The sequence below is a fragment of the Myotis myotis genome, unplaced genomic scaffold (assembly GCF_014108235.1).
Source record: "Myotis myotis isolate mMyoMyo1 unplaced genomic scaffold, mMyoMyo1.p scaffold_m19_p_11, whole genome shotgun sequence".
Classification (NCBI taxonomy): Eukaryota; Metazoa; Chordata; class Mammalia; order Chiroptera; family Vespertilionidae; genus Myotis; species Myotis myotis.
Genome location: NW_023416315.1, coordinates 6,633,101 through 6,647,238, shown reverse-complemented (window position 1 = coordinate 6,647,238; position 14,138 = coordinate 6,633,101). Strand labels below are relative to the sequence as shown.

Below are 14,138 nucleotides of genomic sequence, written 5' to 3'. Positions count from 1 at the left end.
CTACGTCTTTCTGTTCATCAGCTGATTTCATCTTGAGTCAGTCCCCCATTATATCCCAAATTAGGAAATTTCAGGGAGTATTTCAGAGTAATACCCTATAGGTTATTCTGTTTTTGAGTGTCTACAAAGTCATCGGAAAGCTGGTGACACCCAAGATTTTACCAGGTGTTTGCTTTAGTCGAAGATCAATGAGTACTTCCCAAGTTCTGGTCTAAGTCACAGTGGTATAGGGCAGAGGTGGGAATCTCAAATCCCTCTGGCTGCCTGTGGGGGTTTGAATGAACTTGGTTATTCTAAGTTTGAGGAAGAGTTCAGATCTGCCTAGTCGTCTAGACCAAAACAGATTTGCATGTGGAAAACAGGGCAGTGAAGTGATGACTCCTTGGATCTTGGCCAACTAGGTGTCCAGAGTCAGGGAGAGTGGAATCAGAACTTGAGGGTGAAGGAAGGAAGGAAGGAAGGCCTCTCTTCGACAGTATGTTTCCTGGTTTGACTTGTAAATAACTACTCATTGACCTTTTCTAACTCTTATTAATCCCCTTCCACACAAAACAACCAGTTACACAGGAGACTTGCATTTGACTTCCGTGTTACAAGTGGCATTTGTGAGTTGATAAGTTTGGCCTGATTGTACTTCTACTTACTACACAATTCCATGGGCTCAAGAGCTATGACTGCCTGTAACTTTAATCACCATGGGTGTGGGAGGAAACGCGAGAGCAACTCAGCCTAAAAGGCCTTAAGTGATTTGCCTGTGCCTCTTAAAATGAGCAAACGCCTGTGGTCTGAAGCCACAGAGAAGTTATTTTTACTCTTTAATTGCCACCAGTTTATTTCCCCTAGTTCTCATTAAATGTGATCTTTTTTATTTGATCTTCGGACATAAAAGATAAAGTTATATAAAGGCAGCTCAAAGAGGAGTGGAAAAAGGACTGTCCCTGTCATCACAAATCCCTGAACATGGCTGCATCTGCCAAACCATTTGGCTGCAACACATACGTTTAGCTCTTTCAATCCATTTTCCTGTTATAATTTGAATCCTCTGGATTCCCCTTCTCCTCCCCTACATTGAGCCCACCTCCTGCCTAATGAAATGGAAAGATCTTAATGTTAGACTTTGGAGTGAGGTAAGCAGCTAGACAGGCAACCTGGGTTTTATTTGGAATCTAATGCCCATCACTTGAAGGTCTGATGGGAAGCAGTAGAGCATAGCAATTAGGAACTGTGCGGTCTCCCAGGGCAAAAAGTCTAGCCCAGCTCTACAACTTTGAGCAGTCATCTAAGCTCTTAGACCAAATTCTTCTTATCTGTAAGCTGGGGATAATAAAAGAAGTTACCTTGAAGAGTTGTCATTCAGGTTCAATGAGATTATGAACATAAATGCATATGCACAGCCCAGTGCCCACACATAGTACATGCTCCATAGTTGTTGGCTGCTGTCATTTCCTCTGTTAATTAAATGATTGACAAGTGTAAGTCCTCTTTTGGAAGCTCCCTACCTGAGGAATAGAGTTTGATTGGGTCCTTGTCTGTCTAAAATAAATGAAAGGCTATGCTTCTCTTGGGGCCCAGCAGTCTACACTTTTGGTCTTCATCCCATGTCCAAAGAATGTGTTGAAAACAAAAATTGGACAGCAGGCCTGCAGAGATTAGTTCCTTTTTTTTTTTTTTTTTTCAATTCTATTTTTTCCCCTTTGGTGATTTATTTTGTATTATGATCCCTGGACTGCAAACAGGAGTATGATGAACACCTTGGCAGAAGCTGTGAGAAACAACTTTGACATGAACAGAGACCATTGGAATGCTAGGTGGCCAGGCAGATGCTCGCCTTCTGTCTCTAAACGCTGCCATAGCGGCCACAGCAGCACAGTGGGGCCACTGGGTTGTGTAAGGGGTCTGGTGCATGAGGTTTGGGTGCTCATGAGAACTCTCCGGGGATAATTGTGCACGGAGGTTGGAGGTAGGGTGTGTGGGAGATGGGCTCGTGCTCGGCATGCATGGTGTGGTGGCAGAGCACCCTTCCACAGTCAGCCACCCCGTCCTGGAAGAGGCAGGAATGTGTTAAAACCCATTCTCAAGAGGGGAGAGCTGGAGACCCTGCCTGTCACTCACCCTGCTGGGCATCTCACTCCCCAACCCAGAGATGCGTCTTCATGTGTTTTCAAGTGAGGGGAGAACCTTAGTTTCTCCTCTTCTGCTGAGCACACGTGTGGCAAAAGAAAGGAAATAAACTTGGACAATGTGGGAAGGCAATTTTGTTCTCAGGGGATCTCCAGGGAGGACCAAAGCTTAGGGTGGCATGGACAGAGAACACCTTGGGTGATGCCAAGCTGAACCTCATCTCAACTCTGCCACCGTCTAGCCTTGTGGCCCTGGCAGCTAGCTGAGTTTCAGATTTTTTTTTAAAAAAAATATTTTTATTGATTTCAGAGAGGAAAGGAGAGGGGGAGAGAGATAGAAACATCAATGATGAGAGAGAATCATTGATAGGCTGCCTCCTGCACACCCCCTACTGTGGATCAAGCCCACAACCCACATGTTCCCTTGACTGGAATTGAACCCAGAACCCTCAGTCCACAGGCCGACGCTCTATCCATTGAGCCAAACCAGCTGGGGCTGAGTTTCAGATTCTTTACCTATAGAGTAGGTGTGACAGTAACTACCCGGTGGGTGAGATTGCTCCTCCGAGGACTGGGGTCAGTGGGCAGTGCCGTGTTGTCACATGATAGATGGAAAGAGTTTTGTTGTCTTGTGTCCCCTCTTCTCTATGGAGAATCTGGCCCCTGGCTGAGCCACTTATCTTTCTGATTTTTGATCATTTCTCCTCTCTTGTTGTGGAGAACTGATTAGATGGATTCTCACTGATGAGTTTGTGGAACAGTTTTAAAATGAACCATATGTCTTCCATGACACTGACTGCGATAGTGTAAGAGAAGGCTGCATTGCAGTTCTTTAAAGATTTTTTGTTGTTTTTGTTTCATAAGAAGAATAGCAGGTGTTCACTGTACAACAGTGAAGTCATGTTGGAAAGAATAAAGAAGAAAATAGCAACCCCATGATATTCCACACCTGGACGCTTTGCCTGTGTGTTTTATGTCGCTGGTGCAATTGCTGGAACGAACCTGAAAGCACAGTCATGACCGTGGCTGTGAGCTTTTTTATGGGTCGTCACAGAACCAAACAGGTTTGCCTTGATATCACGGGTGGGCATACACATCAACCGAATACAAACTTCTTTCCTTCAATTTTCCCCTCATCCTCCAAAGAAATATCTGTACTTTCCTTTAAGGACAAAGAACAAAATCTCATAACGTACAGAGTCAAATTTCTAAGGATGAGCATGACTATGTTTGTAACATCAAGAAGGGAGGCAGCAAAGTCATCTGTCTGAGGAAATGTTACTTCTTTGGCATTTTCTGAATCGGATGACAAATTCCCTGGGGCCAGTTCTACTATAAATATGAGATAGCTCTTCTTATAAGGTCAAAATAATTCTAATTTCTATGAATTAAACTTTACTTGTGAGATGTCTAGGATTTAAAACTCTTATTTTATTTTGGTCTCCCACCCAGTTCAATATTTTTCATATACCATCCATTTTCTAAGAACTTGAAGAGCTTTGTAAATGAATAAGAAATGACTACAGATTAACCAACCATGCCCCCCCCCCCCCTTTTTTCCTTTTGGGAACCTTTCTTTTTTCTATAGCGAACGCACAATTCAGTTTTATTCAGAGCATAGAAAAAAGATACTTTTGATCACACTGGAAGAAACTCAGCCATAGGTTTGGAATCTGTACCCAAACTACACATGCAATGAGGATAATATTCTGCGAATGCAATTGATTTGCTGCTGCATTTGTCTAGTGTTTGTCTAATATTAACAATTATAAGCAGAGCAGGGCAACTAGTATTTGGAATAATCCTTACAGTGTTGTAGTGTCAGGCACAACTTCCCACTTCCCTTCTCACCACTGGTTCTCTTTGCGTACCTGGGCGTCCTCTTCTTCAGCGAAGTCATTTTTGATATTGAAGGGCTTGCGAATCTCTCCAGGGTTTGCCCCTTGATCATATTGGCAATAGTCTTGCATATAACATCAGGCAAACCTTTGATGTCTAAATAGTTTGCAGTCAGAATAAATTCAAAAAGTGTTCCTTGATTAACTTTGAGGAATTCTTGGTCCCAAACTGGGATATCATCTGTTCTCATCCCCCTCAGGAGGAGGAGGGTCGCCCCTGTGGTGGGTGCACCTCTGAATGGCCTTTTATAAGTATTGCTGCGTCACCATTGGGTAGAGGAACTGGGTCATCATCGCCTTCATCATCCATTCCCAACTCTTCTAACTTGGTCTTGATAGTCACAGATTATTTGGCAATGTCAACATTAACTTCAAATATCGCTCCATCAGAATGCTGCAATTTAATTGAAGGCATGGTGCTTGGTCTCAAGGAAAGAGCAGGCCGGAGGCTGATGAGAGCAGGGTAGTGTCAGCAGAATCAAAAGAAAAAGGTGGAGAACAAAGCCACTTACAGCCTCTTTTGGGAACCTTTTTAAGCTTTGCTGATTTGTTTTGTCACAAATGTGGTTCATCCATCATGGCCTCATTTGGCATGAAAATGTAATACTTAACTAAAGTCTTTGTGATCATCAAAATTTGCTATAATTATCTAACTGAATCTGTTTGGGTGCAAAATAACTTAATTATGAATCATATTACATTTTTAACTAGTTACCTTGTAACATGTGTTAAGTCCTAGAGTTGCTAATTGACTTGTCCTTAAATCCTCTAATAATTGTTTGTGTTATCCTTCACTGGTGTGTTATGGAGCAAATTCCAGTAGATGGAGAAGCCGGATAGTGTGGAAACATTGATGTGGGATCGTTAGAATCACGTTTGGATTGAAGCAGAGGCCCTCCCAAAGGGACTGTGTTGAGTGTGTGATCGTGTCTCCTTTCTCATTCCTTACTTGCACCCCCTCTGCCAGCCTCGGTTGTCTTCTCTGCTTGTGTCTCCCATGCCCACTGAGAACTCCACGAGGAATAGGCAGACCCCACCACCAAGGCTCCCTTGAGATTCCAACAGCTGATATCAAATCCACTGCCCATGCTGACTGAGGCCACACTGACCAGGCCAGCATTGGGCAGCTGCGGGCAGAGAGAGGCCAGGAGATGGGCTGGGCTCTCTGCAACACACCAGAGAAGGAGCAGACCTCAAATATTTGGGGCTCTTGGATGAAACACCGAAAGGGGGCTTTTTCCTTAACTCAGACTCAAACCTTAGATGAAATCATTGAGGGTAATTGTATCCTGCCAGCCAAGCAGGACCTTTAAGTCAGGGCAGGCACAGAGTTCACAGAAGTCCAAAGAATGAACGTGAACTGCTGTGAAGCCCACACTTGTACAGTTCACAGTCATTGAGGATGCTTTCCTATCTCCACTCCCCTTAACGCAGCGTAGTTCACCAGGCAAAAGCTCTCTTCACTTGTTGGGTTTGGGAAAGTGTCTGGGGACCCCGGTCTAAGAAATGTTCCTTTCTTTCCATGCAGTGGTTTTCCAGCTGTAAGGAATTGAAGGAATGCCAGAGGGTTCGCAGATGTGTCCTTCCTGCGGAGGTGCTGGGAGGTGGAGGTGGGCGGTGGAAGGTGGGTGGTGGGAAGTGGAAGGTGGGAGGTAGGTGATGGGAGGTGGTGCAGGAGAACATTGGACCTCGGAGAGCATAATAGGGCTGGATATACTGGTTCCCAGGTGGCCAGTGGCTTCCTTCCAGGAGATCACAGACTTCGTGGATGACACACTTTGTGTTTTCCTTTAGAGGAAACTAGTCATTTATTATAAAGCAAAAGGAGAGATCCCGGCCAGGAGTCCAGACTTTATGTGTGCATATGGGAAAATTACATAACGATAACTGCTGTTCTATAATTAGAAACAAGTCAATTTTTTCTTGCTTCAAAGAACATACCTGAAGCATTTCTGTTTACATCTTGTAATGCTTATCCCAAATTGTCATGAGAGCTAGGGCCCTAAATCAAATGAGATGTTCGTTTTAATGCGTGACATTCCTTTTTATTTTTCCTTTAGCAACTCGCGTTTTAGGATGAGTAGTTACTCTGAATCTGTAATGAAGGTATGCTGTCACCAGGTGGCAGTAGACACCTCAGTTGTATCACCGATTAGACTTTAGCCCTTACAGTGTCCAACCTTAAATTTCAAAATATCCCTACTCATTAGCGTGCTCTCTCCCTCTCTCTTAAACGTCTGGCCTACTTAAACTTCTGTCACTGCATCTAAATATACAATGCACATGTATGTTTCTGGGTCATGTCATTTCCCTGCCTGTGATGCCCTCGTTTTCTATATGGATTTAAGCTGAAGGTACAACACAACTTTCATCTAGAACCCTGTAGAAGTTTCTTTAGTTTCTTCGATATGCTGATTGTGTTTATTATTATTTAGCATGCTTACTAGTTTGCACTACCACTGTCTCCCTAGGATTGGATTCTAGGTTCCCTGGGAAGTGGGGAATGCCTTTCCTACCCTTTTGTATTTCACCCAGCATCACCCTGGAAGGTTGGCTCTCAGGAAATGTTTCGCACCTCCCTTTCTGGCCTCTGTCCCCTCTCCATCCTCTCTGATCCACTGGTGACTTTTGCTACCCCCAATTCCAAGTCCCTCCTAAGTCTTCATTCCCACACTTGGTTACACACTTACAGTCAGAAGTGCAGCCATCTGTGTCCTTTCAGGGAAATGACTAGTCAGAGCAGGCAGAACCTCTGGTCCACCTTCGATGATCCAAGAACTGTCATTACTCCTTACTGCATGGTCTTCTGCTGTGACTGCCAACGGTAGTCCCATCTCAGTATCTGCCTCTGCCTGTCATAGTTCACTTCTGAGCCACTGGGACATCCCAGGTTCTCTTCTATTTCTCAGCTCATATTTGACCTGGCCCTCTCCTTATGCACTAGTTTGATCCATAGATGTTTCGACATTGGTCCCTTGCAGTTGATCTTAGGACCTCAAATTGGCCCCTCTCATGGAGGAAAAACTGACCTCCAACAGGCTGATTTTTTAAAATATATATTTTTATTGATTTCAGAGAGGAAGGGAAAGGGAGAGAGATAGAAACATCAATGATGAGAGAGAATCATTGATCAGCTGCCTCCTGCACATCCTACACTGAGGATCAAGCCCGCAACCTGGACATGTGCCCTGGCCGGGAATCGAACCGTCACCTCCTAGTTCATAGGTGGACGCGCAACCGCTGAGCCACACCAGCCAGGCCAGGCTGATCTTACCAAGGCCAGCTGACCCTCTGCGCTGGCATCACTCAGCACTCACTGAGGGGCCACAGTCCTTCTGCTTTGTCTCTGCTCTGAGCCTTCTGTCTAGTTCCTACCCAAGCCTTAGTGTGGTTTCCCTTGAACCATTCCTTCATTCTTCTTTACCTCAGTCACAGGTAGTTTCCTCTCTGTCTGATCCACCAAAGTAACCCAAGAAGAAGGCCTTAAATTGCCTCCTAGCTGTCTGGATTTCAGCTCATAAAGGGCCCTAACTAGTTAACCTAATTTTCATGGGGCTAAAGCAGGAAAAAAGACATACATACACTGAGAAAGGATATGAGGATGTTTGAGGATTCATTTTTCCAAGACCCACATCCTCTCATGTTTAATTTTTTCATGTCAAAAAGAGGCATGTATGCATGGAACAGACTGACAGGTCAGAGGGGAAAGGGATTGGGGGAGCTGGATGACAGAAGGTGAAGAGATAGCCAAAGAGCATGTATGCATAGTCCATAGGAACAGACAACAGTGCGGTGATGGCCAGGGGGAGAGGGGCGGGGGGCTGAAGTGGAGGGAATGGGGGACATCTATTATAGTGTCATCAATGAAAAAAAAGAAAGAAATAAACACCATCTTTTAAAAAAGAAGAAACAAAGAAAACTGTACTTATTTTAACCTTTGAGGAGAGTTTAGGTCACCTGTACAATTAACCAACTCAAACGTTAGAGGGAGCACAGCGCACACTCGCTTCTGACATTAAACACTTGGAGGTGTTCCTAAAGCCACACTCAAGGTCAGTGATTTTCTAGAAGGACTCACAGAACACTGCCACTCATGGCGATGCTCTATTATAGGGAAAGCATCCAGGTGAACATCCAAGGGGACGCATAGGCGGAGCCCAGGAGGGGTCCACCCCTGGAGCTCCGCTGTCTCCTGTGGAGTCAGGGACAGTGTTCACTGCCCCGGGTTACACTGTGTGACACTGTTCATGGGGTATTTCCAATCAGGGATGTTCACCTGAGACTTTGGTGTCCAGAGATTTTACTGGGACTTGATCTTGGGCGGCCTGTGTGGTTGACATTTAGTTCCCAGCTCCTCCTTGGAGGTTGTGTTAATGCCTTTAATTTCCAACCTCTCTGGATGTTAGTACTATTGCCATGTGGGCCAAAGCCCCCATAATAAATCATATTGTTAGAATGGGCCAGAGCCTCCAGGCAAAAATGTCACTCCTGTTAAGACAGTCCAGGGGCAGGCAGATCACCGGCCAGGAGACAAAGGCCAAGACCAGCCTCTCTCTGGGCAAGGGTAAGTCTTCACTACTTAAGCTGCCTGGCTCAAGGTTAATGTAACTTCAGTTTGGTTTTAATTTTAGCTTAGAGTTTATTTCCAGCATAAACTTTCTAGAATCCTGCAGTGTTTCCCCTCAGAAAATTGCATTCTTGGATGCAATTAGATGAGGCTTTTAAACACAGATTTGAATAAGTGTCATTGTCACAGGTAAAACACTAATTATTTTGTAACATCTCTCTTGGCTGCGTAGGGGACTTCTTGATTACTTCTTAGTAAGCAGGAGGCGGTCTGTGTAACTTCATTACATTTTCATTATTTATGAGTGTAAAACCCTTTTCATCCACGAGAGCGAGGCTGACAGGAGTAGTGTTTTCCTCATTTTATTCCACTGTTCACAGCTAATGGGGGCACCAAGAGGTGAGGAGACTCATTCCAGGCCACCCATGGAGCTCGAGCAACCAGCCTGACAGCACACCTGCCCTCAGGTCTCTGTCAGAGAACTTGGCAAGAACCGCCAGGGTGACAGCGGGGTCCAACGCTGTCCACTCAGGTTTTAAATGCCCTGCTTCTGCCATGAGCTTTCAGAGGAGGATTTTAAAAACCACTTAATGCGCTCCTTTGACAACTTCCAACTGAGCACTTGTTACGTGACAGGTACCATTGCAGGTGTGGCGATTTGGGACTGAACAAGGGAGACAAAAGCTCTTCCTCTGGGAACTCACAGTCTAGGGTGGGTAGACAACTCTAATTAAGAAACAAGGTCACTGCCAACTGTGAGAGGGGTCATGCAGTGATGTGATAGGTGGGCTGGCGGCAGCCAACTTTGAATTAGGTGGACAGCAAAAGCCTTCATGAGTTCACCTTTGAGTGCAACTCACTGTGCATGGGCAGGACTGGTGAGGAGGCCTGTCTGGGGCAGGCAGAAGGGCAGGCCTGATGCTGGAAAGGGTGTGGCCTGTGTGAAGACCAGAAAGGAGACTAAAATGACTGGCACTTTCAGAAATTGATGGGTGTTCTGCCAGCAACTATATGAGCTGGGAAGCAGATCTTCCCCAGTCGAGGTTCAGATGAGATCACAGCCCCAGCCCACACCTTTATTGCAGCCTCTGAATCCCAGAGTAGAGGCCATGCTTGGACTCCTGATCCACAGAAACTAACATAAGAGTGTGTTGTTGTTTTATTTTTTATTTTAAATTTATTATTTTTATTTTAAATTTATTATTAAGGCCACTAAACCTGTTACACAGCAATAGACCACAACTTTACATAGAAATCAATTTTGGCTTATCTTTAGTTTTGTTGTCCATTAAATATTGACAGAAAGTGAAATATGAGCACTTTGCTTTCCCCTCCCCCAACCATTTTAAATTTATCATTCTGTATCATTTGATGTAACTCCACCAAGTCTGCATTACCTTTCCCTACTACGAGGTCCCATGGCACTCTGTACTTCCCTTATCATCCTAGCCATTAAAAATGTGTTGTAAATGTCTGCTTTTAAAAAATCTCTATCACCACAAAGCTGTAGCCTCCTTGAAGCCCCTAAGTTTCATTCATTTTATATACCCAGCACCTAAGGTGGTGCATGACATGTTCTTTGGTTCTCAAAAGTTATATATATTGAATAACTAAACAGGAAAAAATACGAATTAATGAAGTAAAAATATTTTTTAACAAAGCTATGGGTAGAGTGGTACAAAATGAGTGTGGCATAGTTGTCGAGCAGACTTGGGAACCTGAGATAACTTCTGAGCTCTTCCATGTTCAAGTTGAGAGTTCTGTTGGGCAGGCTAGTTCACCTGGGGAAGTCCAGATGCCCCGTGGGCCAAAGGGAGTGATGAAAGGACCACAGTGCCCTGAGATTTGTGGTGAGGATTGCAGGAGGCACTCCATGTGGTATGGACTCCAGGCCTGGCATATGGCAGATACTCAGTCAAAAGCAGTTTTATTATTAATACTAGAGGTCTGGTGCATGGATTCGTGCACCGGTGGGGTCCCTCAGCCTGGCCTGCACCCTCTTGCAATCCAGGACCCCTGGAGGGATGTCAGAGAGCCAGTTTCATCCCGAGCCACACAGGCCAAGCCGAGGGACCCCACCAGTGCATGAATCTGTGCACCAGGCCTCTAGTATGCATATAAGAGCTTTGGTTAATCTCTTTCCGCCCTCCCCTCTATCCCCTTCCCTCTGAGATTCACCTGTCTGTTCCATGTTTCCATGCCTGTGTGTTGAGCATCTGCCCTCTGGTGGTCATTGTGCATCATAGCTACCGGTTGAAGGGTTGAAAGGTCGCTTAGGCTTTTATATATAGATAGATTATTTTGTTGCCTGACGGGAAGGGGGCTGAGTGAGAAAGGTGAAGGGATTAATAAGTACAAATTAGTATTTACAAAATAGTCACGGGGATGTAAAATACAGCATAGGGAATATAGTCCATAATGTTGTAATAACTATTCATGGTGTCTTGTGGATGGGTACTAGACATGGGGGTGAGGAGGAATCACTTCGTAAATTATAAATGTCTCATTACTAAGTTGGGGAGTAAGTGGTGGTGGCCACGGGAAAGGGATCTAACACTTCAGAACGTCCATGGTCTTCATTGTGAAATAGAATAGTGTTCCCAACATGTGGCTCATGTTGCTGGAGGAGGTTTGTCTTGTGAAATCCACATGGAATGACCAAGGAGCCCACTTCCTCTGGCCACATCGCCAGCGAGTCTAGGGGCACGCACGAGGACAGGCCTGAACCCTGTGGTTTCAGGTTGTCCTTTGGACAGTCCAGGAATGCAATAGGGTGCCAGAGCTCCCCAGTGTCAAAGGAACCTGGGGCGGGGTGTCCACAGAGAGGGCCCCGCGGGGGCTGGCTCCCATCAGCCCACAGATAGACCTATTGCAACCTGGCTGGGCCGTGAGTAGAGCGCTCTGACTCAGGGAGACACGGCAGCTCGTGAAACTCGCTGGGGTCCTGGCAGCATGATGGGCTTCTCCAAGGTGGCATTCTGGCCCTCGCTGCTCTGGGGGCACCGACGGGCTTCAGTCCAGAGCTCGGGGCTGTGCTGTTTGGTGGCCATCCAGGACTCCGTGACTGGCTCCAATCAAGCTGGCACAAATGACGGTTGTTGGAGAGTGCAAATCTGAAGGAGGGGGAGCCCTTGTGGTCTTGGATCTTCCTACGCACTGTTCTCTATTTACTGGAAATCTAATATTCCATCTCATTTTTCTTCTGCCCGGGCAAGTTGCAGGGGTGTAGGCCTTCACACGCTGGCTTTTGGAGGAGGCAGTGTCAGCCAGGGACCAAATATTTAGGAGTGTGTATGTGGTTTTTTTTGTGTTTTTTTTTTTTAAAGAGAGAGAGAGAGAAAAGAAAAAAACACTGAGCAGGGGGCAGTTTCTACTAAGAAAGAAAATGCTGAATTATTTTTTATATCCACAGGCCTCATTTCTAGGCTAATAGTCAATTACCCTTGTCTAAGTCAATGAAATCAATCAATAATAAATGAAGGCCCTGATTGGATAGCTCAGTTGGTTAGAGCATTGTCCCAATATGCCAAGATTGCAGGCTCAATCCCCAGTCAGGCCACATTCAAGAATCAACCAAGAACCCTAACCAGTTTGGCTCAGCGGATAGAGCGTCAGCCTGCGGACTCAAGGGTCCCGGGTTCAATTCCAGTCAAGGGCATGTACTTTGGTTGCGGGCACATCCCCAGTGGGGAGTGTGCTGGAGGCAGCTGATCGATGTTTCTAACTCTCTCTGTTCCTCTCCCTTCCTCTCTGTAAAAAATCAATAAAATATATATATTTTTAAAAAAGAATCAACCAAGAAATAAATGGAATAACAAAATCAATGTTCCTCCCTCTAAAAGTCAATAAAAATTAAATAAATTAAAAGAGGTATATATTATCTATTACAAAAAAACAGATTATTTTATAGTTACAATTGATTGCTTGACTTAACAATTCAGCAGGCACTGTTGCAGATGCTGGAGCCGTGGCTGTGAGTCTGTAACTGAGTCCCCTGGCTCCAGAGTGTGAGTGCCGGCGAGTGGGCGAGACAGAGCACAGACAGGGAGGGATGCTCCGGGCACCTGGCAGGGAGGAGGCTGCCTGGAGGAGGTGACTTCTACCCTGAAGCCCAAACCAGATGTAGGGTTCAGTGGCAGAAACAGAAGAGTAGGGTCTTGGGGAAGAGAAAAGGGAAAAATTCCAGCCATAGAAGATCGCACGTTCAAAGCTATGGAGGCCAGCGAGAGCCTGGTGCCGCTCACAGAAAAATATCCACGGAGGGTGTGAGTCAGGAGGCAGAGGCCACACCCAGATCTTGAAAGTTTATGCCCCAGCACCCATCGGACAGGAAGGGGGCACTGTAATATCTCTCAGCCATTACCTGGGAGCTGGGTATACTGGGCAGTGCTTGAGTAACGCTGAGACTTTTCATTCATTCATCATTCATTTCGGTCTCGTTTTTATACACCTGTCATATGCTCTACGCGTGAGGTCCTGGTTCCGAAACTTCAGCAGGAATCAGAATCATGGAGAGGCTGATCCAGTGGGTCTGCGGTGGGGCCTGAAATGTGCATCTCTGACAAGTTCAAGGTGATGCCGGGGTTGGGAGCCACCCCTGGAGAACCTCTGCAGCAGGTGAAGGAGTTCTAATAGCTGTTGGTGGTCCCCAGGGACTCACTCCTCGGAGACTTTGTCCCCTCAAAGACTTTTTCTTTGCTGACAGGGCTTTGATTTCTGTGTCCTGCACAGTCAGCCTCCAAACAGCGACTGTAGTGCAGACTGGGTCCCTGCGTGCAGGGATCAGGAACTAAGCATATGCCAACCTAGGCCCACCTGGTCATTGGCGCTCAGTGGCATTTTCTTGGCGTGTAAAGCATAGCCACCCAAGCAAACCGTTTCATGTCTTTTTTGTAAGCCAGAGGGTATGGGCCTTACTGCTTCTTCCTAAGGCCAGGCCCAGCAGAAGTATGGCCTCGTTTGACTGGGTCATTTGTGGGCCAGAGAGAGAATCGGAGTCAAAGTTCTCCTGGTCACTGAAATACTTTTCACAGGGAGCCACCCTGGTCAGATTGATTGATTGATTGATTGATTGAATGAATATATTTTTATTTATTTCAGAGAGGAAGGAGAGGGAGAGAGAGATGAAAACATCAATGATGAGAGAGAATCATTAACTGCCTCCTGCACTCCCCACACTCGGGATCAAACCTACAACCCGGGTATGTGCCCTGACCAGGAGCTGAACCATGACCTCTTGGTTCACAGATCGATGCTCAACCGCTGAGCCATGCTGGCTGGGCCACCCTGGTCACTTTTAGATGAGTGACCAGGGGCCACCAAGTGTGGGAGAAGAGAGCACTGGATACAAGGCAGCTTAGTTGCTGGACCAAAGGGAGCCTGGGGTTCCTGTGCAGGTGGAGGCAGAGTTGCCCAAATCCTCTCCCCGCCACAAACAGGACCAGAGCCCGGGGCCAGGACAGTGCGCCCAGAGCGGACAGGATGTATCTGTAAAAATCTGCTTCCTTCCACTGGCTTCAGGCTTTCAAAGAGCCTGGCCACTGAGCACAGAGA

The 14,138-nt window shown here is 45.9% G+C and overlaps 1 protein-coding gene and 1 pseudogene across 2 annotated transcripts in view; one reads left to right on the top strand and one right to left on the bottom strand.

Annotated features, from left to right (window-relative positions):
• Nucleotides 1–14,138, top strand: part of BMPER (BMP binding endothelial regulator) — a 206,359-nt gene that overhangs the window by 148,190 nt on the left and 44,031 nt on the right. The window lies entirely within an intron of this gene.
• Nucleotides 3,968–4,433, bottom strand: LOC118665938 (annotated as a pseudogene).